Below are 12,534 nucleotides of genomic sequence, written 5' to 3'. Positions count from 1 at the left end.
GTCTGACAACAGGGTAAAATAATGCAAATGCAGTACAATATCCTGGGGGCATTAATTACTTTAGGGCATCTTGCTGCTGCCCTGTTAGACAGTAATTTGTTAATCCTTAGGATCTCCTGACAAGATAAGGTTTGTATGCTCTTGATGCCTTTAAGTTACACAAAAGCTTCCAAGGTTCCTGGAAATGTTATCAATTGCAATATATTTTGAAGCCAAGCATTATAGATCAATCATGCTCCTTGAGTTTCAATTTACAACCAATTACCATAGTACACAAGGCCCTTCACAACCAGGCTGCCATTTATCTCTCCATGCTTGTCCTCATGTATTACTCTTAGGCTCTCATTTACTCCAAGTCAGACTGAACTGTGTGCAGTACTTAGACCACCAAGCCTCCCTGGATCTTTCCCTTGCTTGTATGTAGCTAATGCAAGCTTCCAGACTCAGTTTGGATTTTGCTTCTTTTAGGAAAACATTACAGGCCTCTCTCACAAGGCCAGACTTAGTAAAAACTAACTATTTTTCTGGAGCACTCAGGGCTTATTTTAAATTCTAAATGACCTGAATTCTAAGGATCCCCAAAAGAAACAGATTGAACAGTCAAATTAAGATAATTTGTGGAGGATTTCAAAAAGGGTCTGCTTCATAAAGATGTGTGCAAGATACAGGGAAACCGTATAGGATACGGTACTCTGGGACTAGTAACAGTGAAGGCTATTACTACCTTTAGGCCAGAAGGAGGAAGTGGAGGAAGTGGTTATCAGAATTCTGATAGGATAGTCACATTTCGTTTCCTTGAAATGAGTTGTGATCTTCAACAAAGGGATATAGTCAGCATAAGAACACTCTAGGGAGAAAGTTAGGGTGATAAATATTCTGACTTCATCCTCTTTCCAACCTCTGATCTCCTGCTAGGTCTCCACATTCACTGAAACCAATAGGATGTAAGACAGCACGGAAAATATTGCCTAAATAGCCTCCCAAGACTGAAAGCAGGCTGAGTATAATGGCAGATTACATAGAGAGAAACAATAATAAAAATGACAGCCAACTTCGTATGCAAAACAATAGAAGCCAGAAGACAATGGAAATGGTATATTTAAAGTAGTGCCAAAAAGCCCTGTCGATCCAGAATTTTATAGTTAGTAAAACTATGTTTCAAAACCAACGAATGAATAAAGAAATTTTCAAATCAACAAAGACAGAGACTTTTTCACAAGCAGAACTGCATTACAAAAAATATTAAATGAAGTTTTGGAGGCTGAAGGGAAATGACACTAGATGGTGACTCAGATCTATAGGAAGGAATAAAGAACATGGGTAATAGTAAATAACTGGATAAATATAAAAGTCTGCATTTATTTTTTCCTCTAAATTTATTTAAAAGACATATGACTTATTTTATTTTATTGAAGAAAAAACTAATCTGCTTATTGGCAACATAGTATTTGGGAAAACTTCAGGTTTAGAAACTCTAAGGACAAAGAAGAGTGGGCACTAATGTGCAAATGGAATGCCAGGCCAATATCCAAGTGGAAAAGTAGATCCCTTAATGATGGACTGAAATGCAGAGACCCACACTGATCTCAAGGCAGTTATGATTTCCAAATTAAACAACAAGTATATGACATATGATTCTTTACAGCAAAAATTATGAAGAGTCGCTACACTTGTAATAATGTAGGTATATACATGATAACAATTGCACAAATAATAGGAGTTGTAAATGGAACTATAATGTTGAGAGTTCCTATATTTTACATGAAGTATTGCAATACTGAGAAGATTTTGATAAGTTGTATAATGTAAGCCCTACAGCAATCACCAAAGAATAATACAAAGAGGTACAGATAAAAATCCAATGAATGAGTTAAAATGAATCTTAAAAGCTATTCGTTTAATCTAAATAAAGAAAAAATATATAAGAAAGAAAAGATGGCAAAATGGTAGACCCAAATTCAACTGTATCAATAATTATAATAAATGTAAATAAACTAAGCACTCAAAGTAAAAGGCAGAGAATGTCAATACTGGATACAAAAGCAAGACCTACTTATAGGATATCTAGAAAAATATTCTTTAAATATACAGACATAAATAGGTTGAAAGTAAATGGTTTTGTGTGTTGGGGTCTAGTGCAGGAGCTCAGTCTAAAACAATGGACTCCCACAAATTTTATTTAACATTTCCCAAATAGGCAATTAAAATTTATACATTTTTCTCTAAGCACTACTTTCATTGCTTTCCACAAATTTTGTATTCACATTATCATTCAGTTTCAAATATTTTCTAATTCCTCTTTTAATTTTCTCTTTGACTTTTGGCTTACTTAGCAGTCAATTATTTAGTTGTAGAATAGTTGGAGTCACTTGTGCTAAGCGCCACATAATTAAACTGAAATGTTAAGGAAGCAGGAAAATCTCCAAACAGACCGGTTATTTCTAAAAATAGGAGATTCACAGCAACCAATCAGAAAGCCCAGTTAACCTGAGCTGGTATGATAATGAAATCCCCTGCTTTAACCTTTCCAAGGAAAGTAGCCTGTAAGTAACCTGATTTTTACCAATTTGCCTTTTGTACTGCTCTGTTTCTTTGTTCTCACTCAACCTACTTTATAAAAATAACCATTCAGCCGTGTCCAACAGAGCACTTTTCTATTTTTTTTTTTAATAAATGTGGTGCTTCCTGATTCAGGAATCACTAATAAAAGACAGTTAGATCTTTAAACTCAATTCGTTGAAATTTTGTTTTTGGCAGAAAAGAAATAATGCTTAAAATCAATTATCTTAGAATCCATGTTAAGTAGCTAGAAAAAAATATGAGCAAATGAAAACCAAAACTTGAAGAAAGGTAATAAGAAAGATAAGAACACAAATCTATTGAAAAGAAAATAAGCAACAGTTATAATTAATAAAGTATAAGATATGCTTTATCAATGTTAGCACTAAGAGAGAGGCTATCACTTAGATTCTGCAGATATCAAAGGAATAATACAGGAATATTATGAGCAACTATATTGCAATAAAATAAAAAACTTGGATGAAATAAACAAATTCCTCGAAAATCACAACCTATAAAATTAAAAATAGTGACACCATCAAATGTTGGTAAGACTGTAGAGTGATCAGGGCTCTTATCCATTGCTGATGGGAATGTAAATTGGTAAAGCTATTTTAGTTTCTTATACAGCTAAACCTACAGTCACTTAATGACCTATCAATATTTCTAGATATTTGCTCTAGAGAAGTATAAATGTAGGCCCACAAAAACACATGCACCCAACACAGGAGTGCCCAGGTTCACAAAGCAAGTTCTTAGAGACCTATAAAGAGACTTAGACTACCACACAATAATAAGTTGGTACTGGCAGTATTAGATAGATCATTGAGGCAGAAAATTAATAAAGATATTCAGGTCCTGAACTCAACATTGGACCCAATGGATCTGATAGACCTCTACAGAACCCTTCATGCAAAAACAACAGAATACACATTCTTCTCATCACCACATGGCACATACTCTAATATCAACCACACTATCAGATATAAAACAATCCTCAACAAATACAAAAAAACTGAAATCATACCAAACACACTGTCAGACCACAGCACAATAAAAATAGAAATCAAGAATTTAAAAATCAGTCAAAATTATTCAGTTACATAGAAATTAAACAACACACTCCTAAATGACTGCAGGGTAAATAATGAAATTAAGGGAGAAATCAAGAAGAAGCTAATGAGAACAAAGATACAACATACCAGAATCTCTGGGACACAGCAACGCAGTATTAAGAGGAAAATTTAGGCTGGGCATGGTGGCTCACACCTGTAATCCCAGCACTTTGGGAGGCTGAGGTAGGTGGATCATGAGGTCAGGAGATCGAGACCATCCTGGCCAACATGGTGAAACACCATCTCTACTAAAAATACAAAAATTAGCTGGGTGCGGTGGTGTGCACCTGTAGTCCCAGCTACCCCAGAAGCTGAGGCAAGAGAATCGCTTGAACCCAAGAGGCAGAGGTTGCAGTGAGCCAAGATCACACCAATACACTCCATCCTGGATAACAGAGTGAGACTCCATCTCAAGAAAAAAAAAAGAAAAAGGAAAATTTATAGCACTAAATGCTCACATCAAAAAGTTAGAAAGATCTCAAATTAACAACCTAACATTACCATTACAACTAAAAGAAATAGAGAAAGAAGATCAAACCCACCCCAAAGCTAGCAGAAGACAAGAAAACAAAAATCAGAGCTGAACTGAAAGAGACCGAGACACGAAAAACCATTTAGAAGATAAACAAATCCAGGAGTTTGTTTTTGGGAAAACAAAATAATAAGATAGATAGGCTGACAGCTAGGCTAATAAAGAGAAAAAGAGAGAAGATCCAAATAAACACAATCAGAAATGACAAAGGGGAATATTATCAATGACCCCACAGAAATGCAAACAATCATCAGAGACTACTATGAACATCTCTATGCACACAAACTAGAAACCCTAGAAGAGATGGATAAATTTTTGGACACATACATCCTCCCAAAACTGAACCATGAAGAAACTGACTCCCTAAACAAGTCAATAATGAGCTCTGAAATGGAATCAGTAATAAGTAGCCTACCAACCAAAAAAAGCCCAAGACCAGAGAGATTCACTGCTGAATTCTACCAGATGTACAAAGAAGAGTGGGTACCATTCCTACTGAAACTATTCAAACAAATTGAGGAGCAGGGATTCCTCCCCAACTCATTCTATGACGCCAACATCATCCTAATACCAAAACCTGGCAGAGACACAAGAAAAAAAAAAGAAAATTTCAAGCCAATATCCTTGATGAACATTGATGCAAAAATCCTCAACAAAATACTAGCAAACTGAATCTGGCAGCACATCAAAAAGTGAATCCACCACAATCAAGTAGGCTTTATCCCTGGGATGCAAGGTTGGTTCAACATATGCAAATCAATAAATGTGATTCATCATATAAACAAAACTAAGGACAACAATTACAAGACTATTTCAATAGATTCGGAAAAGACTTTCAATAAAATTCAACATTTCTTCATGTTATAAGCCCTCAATAAAATAGATATTGAAGGAACATACCTCAAAATAATAAGAGCCATGTATGACAAATCCACAGCCAACATCATACTGAATGAACAAAAGCTGGAAGCATTCCCCTGAAGAACTGGCAGAAGACAAGAATGTCCTCTCTCACCACTGCTATTCAACATAGTATTGGAAATCCTGGCCAGAGCAATCAGGCAAGAGAAAGAAATAAAAGCCAAGCAAATAGGATGAGAGGAAATCAAACTATCCCTGTTTGCTGATAACATAATTCTATATATAGAAAACCCCATAGCCTTGGCCCAAAAGTTCCTTCAGCTAATAAACAACTTCAGCAAAGTTTCGGGATACAAAATCAACATACAAAAAGTTCCTATACACCAACAGCAGCCAAGCTGAGAGCCAAATCAGAAACACAATCCCGTTTGCAATTGCAACAAAATGCATAAAATACCTAGGAATACAGCTAACTGGAGACGTGAAAGATCTCTACAATGAGAATTACAAAACACTGCTCAAAGAAATCAGAGATGACACAAACAAATGGAAAAACATTTAATGCTCATGGATCAAAATAATCAACGTCATTAAAATGGCCACACTGTCCAAAGCAATATACAAATTTAATATTATTCCTATCAAACTTCAATGACATTCTTTACAGAATAAGATAAAGCTATTCTAAAATTCTTATGAAACCAAAAAAAGAGCATGAATAGCTAAGGCAATCATCAACAAAAAGGACAAAACTGGAGGCACATTACCTGACTTCAAAGTAGGCTGCAAGACTACAGTAATCAAAACAACATGGCACTGGTACAAAAATAGACACATAGACTAATGGAACAGAGTAGGGAGCCCAGAAATAAAGCCACACACCTACAACCATCTGATCTGTGACAAAGCTGACAAAAACAAAAGGTGACAGGGAAAGGACTCCGTATTCAATAAATGATGCTGGGATAACTGGCTAGCCATATGTAGAAGATTGGAACTGGACCCCTTCCTTACACCATATACAAAAATCAATGCTAGGTGGATTAAAGACTTAAATGTAAAACCCAAAACTATAAAAACCCTGTAAGATAAGAAGTTAGGTAATACTGTCTGGACATAGGAACTGGCAAAGATTTCATGATGAAAATGCCTAAAGCAATCACAAAAAAGCAACAATTGACAAATGAGATACAATTAAACTTAAGAGCTTCTGCCCAGCAAAGGAAACTATGAACAGAGCAAAGAGACAACCTACAGAATAGTGGAAAATATTTGCAAACCATGCATCTGACAAAGGTCTAATACCCAGCATCTATAAGGAACTTAAACAAATTTACAAGAAAAAAACAAGCAACCCCATTAAAAAGTGAGCAAAGGAAATGAACAGACACTTCTCAAAAGAAGACATACATGCAGCCAACAAGCATATGAAAAAAAGTTCAACATCACTGATCATTAGAGAAATGCAAATCAAAATCACAATGAGATACCATCTCACACCAGTCAGAATGGCTATTATTAAAAAGTCAAAAAATAACGGAAACTGACAAGGTTGCAGAGAAAAATGAATACTCGTACACTGTTGATAGGAGTGTAAATTAGTTCAGCCATTGTGGAAAGCAGTGTAGCAATTCCTCAAAGATCTAAAAACAGTGCTACCATTCAACCCAGCAATCCCATTACTATGTATATACCCAAAGGAATGTAAATCATACCATAAAGACATGCACGTGTATGTTCATTGCAGCACTATTCACAATAGCAAAGACTATCAATGGTAGATGGGATAATGAAAATGTGGTACACATACAACATGGAATACTATGCAGCCATAGAAAAGAATGAGATCATGTCCTCTGCAGGAAAATTAATGGAGCTGAAAGCCATCGTCCTTGGCAAATTAACGCAGGAACAGAAAACCAAATACCACACGTTCTCACGTATAAGTGGGAGCTAAATGATGAGAACATATGGACACAAGGAGGGGAACAACAGACCTGGGGCCTACTTCAGGGTGGAGGGCAGAAGGGGGAGAGGATCAGAAAAAATAACTATTGGCTACTAGGTTTCGTACCTGAGTGACGGAGTAATCTGTACAACAAACCCCAGTGACACAAGTTTACCTATATAATAAACCTACACATGTACCCCTGAACCTAAAATAAAAATTAAAAGAAAGCACTTGTACATGAATGTTCAAAGCAGATTTTCTGAATACTCTTATTCATAATAGTAAAAACTCAAAACAATTCAAATATCTATCATTACGAAAACAGATAAACAAACTGAGATATATTCATACAATATAATCCTACTCTGCAATAGTATTCATCAACATAGGTGAATCTCATAGATAATGCAAAGGAAACTGGATACCAAAGGGTGAATATTTTATGTACTTAAAGCATATACTGTATAATTTCATTTATATGAATTTCTAGAAGAGGCAAAGATAATTAGTGGTGATAGAAATTAAAACAGTAGTTGTCTCCGTGGTGATGAGGATTATTAGCTGTAAATAGACTTTAGGGAACTTTTTGAAATAAGAGTGTGGTTTACATGAGTGTTTCCAGATAGATTTTTGCATTCCAATGTTTACATATTTTAATTAAAATAACTATAAAAATAATAAAAATGCATGAACAAACTTTTCTCAGTCAGAAACTTTATAATATTCCCTCTTCTTTGTGTATTTCCATTTCACAAGTTTTTGCTTTAAAATCTTTTATTAATCACCCTATCACAATATTCTTAGTTTTTGTGTAAATTAAGGCCATAAGCATTAAAACGTCTTCTGTATTGAATGTGTTGAATGGAATGTATTATATATTTTAGTACTATCAAATACAAAAACAAACTTTCATTGGAAGTGCATCTTTTTATGAGATGAGCAGGATTTCTTTCTAATTAGTTCATGCATCTGTTCATGAATATTACTTATTGCTAAAAGGTCATGATTTATCATCAGTATTATTCCTATTTTCATTTTGATAGATAAAAGCCCTGAAAAAATCATTTGAATATATGAGATGGGAATGGAAGAGTGTGTTATAAAAAATTTATTTGAATTACATTTATTTGCCAAAAATCATATAGTGATCAATTATCACAGATTATTTGTAATTATTCACCAGCTCACGAGTTGATTGATCCTCCTCCAATTTTGTTGAAAACAATGAAAACCACCTGATTTACAAAAGTATTTGTTACCCAATTATTTATCGATTATATTTCCCCACCTGTCACTATTTCAAATTGTTCCTTTGTTTCATGCTCAGGAAATTCTGACACCCCAGGGTAAAATATGATCTTAAGATTCAGAATACATGAGAAATATACCTTTTTCTCTGTAAAATATAGGAAATGTAAATGTAAAAGGGGTCTCCTTTAAAGCAAAGCAGATTAATTTTAAGAGGTCATTCTCCTTCTTATCTCTCTACCCCAACAAACTATATTACTGTGAGTTTCATGAATAAACATTGCTTGTTCCTGAATATTTTGTTTCATCTGAAGAGTGTGTCTCATAGTGTTGGCTTATGATTTTAAAAAAATATTTCTCAATATGTAGTAGTGCCTGTCTTTAGATACTTAAAATTGTTTTTCTCTTAATTCATTTTTCTGGAAGTTTTAAAAACTCATCTGTTTATTTTGAGATAACTATAGATTCACAAGTAGTTGTAAAAAATAACACAGAGAGATCCTGTGTATCCTTTATCCAGTTTCTCCAGTGGTAACATCTTGCAAAACTACAGTACAATATTACAACCAGATGACTTTGATATAGTCAAGATACAACACATTTCCATCACCAGGAGGGAGGAGTCCTCATTTTGTTTGTTATAGCCACTGCCACTTCCCACCCCTCCCATCCACACTACCCACTTTAGTCTCTGGAAACCACTAATTGGTTCTCCGTTTCTGTAATTTTGTCATTTCAATAATGTTGTGTAAGTGGAATCACACAATATGTAACTTTGGGGGATTGGTTGTTTTCACTTGGCATACTTCTCTAGAGGAGATTAAGTATGGTTTAAGGGGGGTCTGTATGGGTGCCAAGGAGTGGAGTTGTGATGATTAATTTTATGTGTCAACTTGGCTAGGTCGAGGTATTCAAATGTTTTGTCAAACACCAGTGTGATGTAGCTGTAAGGACATTTTTTAGAGAAGATTAACATTTAAATCAGTAGACTTTGAGTAAAGCAGATTAACCTTGACAATGTGGGTAAGCCTGATTCAATCACTTGAAGGCCTTAAGAGAAAAAAGACTGAGGTCCCCCCAAAGAACAGTGAATTCTGCTTCCAGGTTGTCTTTGGACTCCAGCTGCAACATTAACTGTCCACTGGGTCTCCTTGCCAGCCAACACTGCAGATCTGGGACTTGCCAGCCTCCACAATTATGTGAGACCATTTCTTAAAAGCTCTCTCTCTCTCTCTTTTCATGTATCTATCTATCGATCTTCCTATTGATCCACTTATCTATTGGCTTTAACTCATCATATATATACATGTATATGTGTGTATATATATATATACACACACACACAGATACATATACATATACATATACATATATATTTTTGTATCTTTCCCACATGTTATTTTGATGTGTTTTGGGGGTTTTTGGTAAACTGCCATGGAATTCTAACTTGGCTAAATTTTAGAGTGTTTCTTGGTGCTTCAGTATGTGGTCAAATTTCATGTATGCTTGAGAACATATATTCTCTAATTGTTGGGTGCAAAATTCTATGTATTCTGTGTATGTTCATTAGCTCCAGCTTATTAATTAACTTGTTCTAGTATTTTACAATCTTACTAAGTACTGTCTGCTTTATCTATCAATTACTGACAGAAATGTATTAAAATCTTTCTCTGTGATTACGGATTCTTCATTTTCCTTAATTGTCACTTTTTCTTTGAATATATTTGATGTTAGATCATTAGATGCCTGTAAGTTTAGAATTATTGTATCTTCCTAGAGAATTATACCTTTTACCATCATATAATGACTTCTCTTTATCCCTCCTAATGTCTTTGAAGTTTACTTATTTTAATATAAACTTTATTTTTTGCATGGTATATCTTTCTCTCCTTGGATATTCAGCTTTTCTTTTCCCTTTTATTTAAGTTTTTTTTTCTTTTATTATTATACTTTAAGTTTTAGGGTACATGTGCACATTGTGCAGGTTAGTTACATATGTATACATGTGCCATGCTGGTGCGCTGCACCCACTAACTTGTCATCTAGCATTAGGTATATCTCCCAATGCTATCCCTCACCCCTCCCCCCACCCCACAACAGTCCCCAGAGTGTGATGTTCCCCTTCCTGTGTCCTTGTGATCTCATTGTTCAATTCCCACCTATGAGTGAGATTATGCGGTGTTTGGTTTTTTGTTCTTGCGATAATTTACTAAGAATGATGATTTCCAATTTCATCCATGTCCCTACAAAGGACATGAACTCATCACTTTTTATGGCTGCATAGTATTCCATGGTGTATATGTGCCACATTTTCTTAATCCAGTCTATCATTTTTGGACATTTGGGTTGGTTCCAAGTCTTTGCTATTGTGAATAATGCCGCAATAAACATACGTGTGCATGTGTCTTTATAGCAGCATGATTTATAGTCCTTTGGGTAGATACCCAGTAATGGGATGGCTGGGTCAAATGGTATTTCCAGTTCTAGATCCCTGAGGAATCGCCACACTGACTTCCACAATGGTTGAACTAGTTTACAGTCCCACCAACAGTGTAAAAGTGTTATTATTCCTCCACATCCTCTCCAGCACCTGTTGTTTCCTGACTTTTTAATGATTGCCATTCTAACTGGTGTGAGATGGTATCTCATTGTGGTTTTGATTTGCATTTCTCCAATGGCCGGTGATGATGAGCATTTTTTCATGTGTTTTTTGGCTGCATAAATGTCTCCTTTGGAGAAGTGTCTGTTCATGTCCTTCACCCACTTTTTGATGGGGTTGTTTGTTTTTTTCTTGTAAATTTGTTTGAGTTCATTGTAGATTCTGGATATTAGCCCTTTGTCAGATGAGTAGGTTGCGAAAATTTTCTCCCATCTTGTAGGTTGCCTGTTCGCTCTGATGGTAGTTTATTTTGCTGTGCAGAAGCTCTTTAGTTTAATGAGATCCCATTTGTCAATTTTGGCTTTTGTTGCCATTGCTTTTGGTGTTTTAGACATGAAGTCCTTGCCCGTGCCTATGTCCTGAATGGTAATGCCTAGGTTTTCTTCTAGGGTTTTTATGGTTTTAGGTCTAACATTTAAGTCTTTAATCCATCTTGAATTGATTTTTGTATAAGGTGTAAGGAAGGGATCCAGTTTCAGCTTTCTACATATGGCTAGCCAGTTTTCCCAGCACCATTTATTAAATAGGGAATCCTTTCCCCATTGCTTGTGTTTCTCAGGTTTGTCAAAGATCAGATAGTTGTAGATATGCAGCGTTATTTTTGAGGGCTCTGTTCTGTTCCATTGATCTATATCTCTGTTTTGGTACCAGTACCATGCTGTTTTGGTTACTGTAGCCTTGTAGTATAGTTTGAAGTCAGGTAGTGTGATGCCTCCAGCTTTGTTCTTTTGGCTTACGATTGACTTGGTGATGTGGGCTCTTTTTTGGTTCCATATGAACTTTAAAGTAGTTTTTTCCAATTCTGTGAAGAAAGGCATTGGTAGCTTGATGGGGATGGCATTGAATCTGTAAATTACCTTGGGCAGTATGGCCATTTTCACGATATTGATTCTTCCTACCCATGAGCATGGAATGTTCTTCCATTTGTTTGTATCCTCTTTTATTTCATTGAGCAGTGGTTTGTAGTTCTCCTTGAAGAGGTCCTTCACATCCCTTGTAAGTTGGATTCCTAGGTATTTTATTCTCTTTGAAGCAATTGTGAATGGGAGTTCACTCATGATTTGGCTCTCTGTTTGTCTGTAATTGGTGTATAAGAATGCTTGTGATTTTTGTACATTGATTTTGTATCCTGAGACTTTGCTGAAGTTGCTTATGAGCTTAAGGAGATTTTGGGCTGAGACAATGGGGTTTTCTACATATACAATCATGTCATCTGCAAACAGGGACAATTTGACTTCCTGTTTTCCTAATTGAATACCCTTTATTTCCTTCTCCTGCCTAATTGCCCTGGCTAGAACTTCCAACACTATGTTGAATAGGAGTGGCAAGAGAGGGCATCTCTGTCTTGTGCCAGTTTTCAAAGGGAATGCTTCCAGTTTTTGCCCATTCAGTATGATATTGGCTGTGGGTTTGTCATAGATAGCTCTTATTATTTTGAAATACGGCCCATCAATACCTAATTTATTGAGAGTTTTTAGCATGAAGTGTTGTTGAATTTTGTCAAGGGCCTTTTCTGCATCTATTGAGATAATCATGTGGTTTTTGTCTTTGGCTCTGTTTATATGCTGGATTACATTTATTGATTTGCGTATATTGAACCAGCCTTGCA

The sequence above is a fragment of the Gorilla gorilla genome, chromosome 18 (assembly GCF_029281585.2).
Source record: "Gorilla gorilla gorilla isolate KB3781 chromosome 18, NHGRI_mGorGor1-v2.1_pri, whole genome shotgun sequence".
Taxonomy (NCBI): domain Eukaryota; kingdom Metazoa; phylum Chordata; class Mammalia; order Primates; family Hominidae; genus Gorilla; species Gorilla gorilla.
This window is presented reverse-complemented; position numbering follows the sequence as displayed.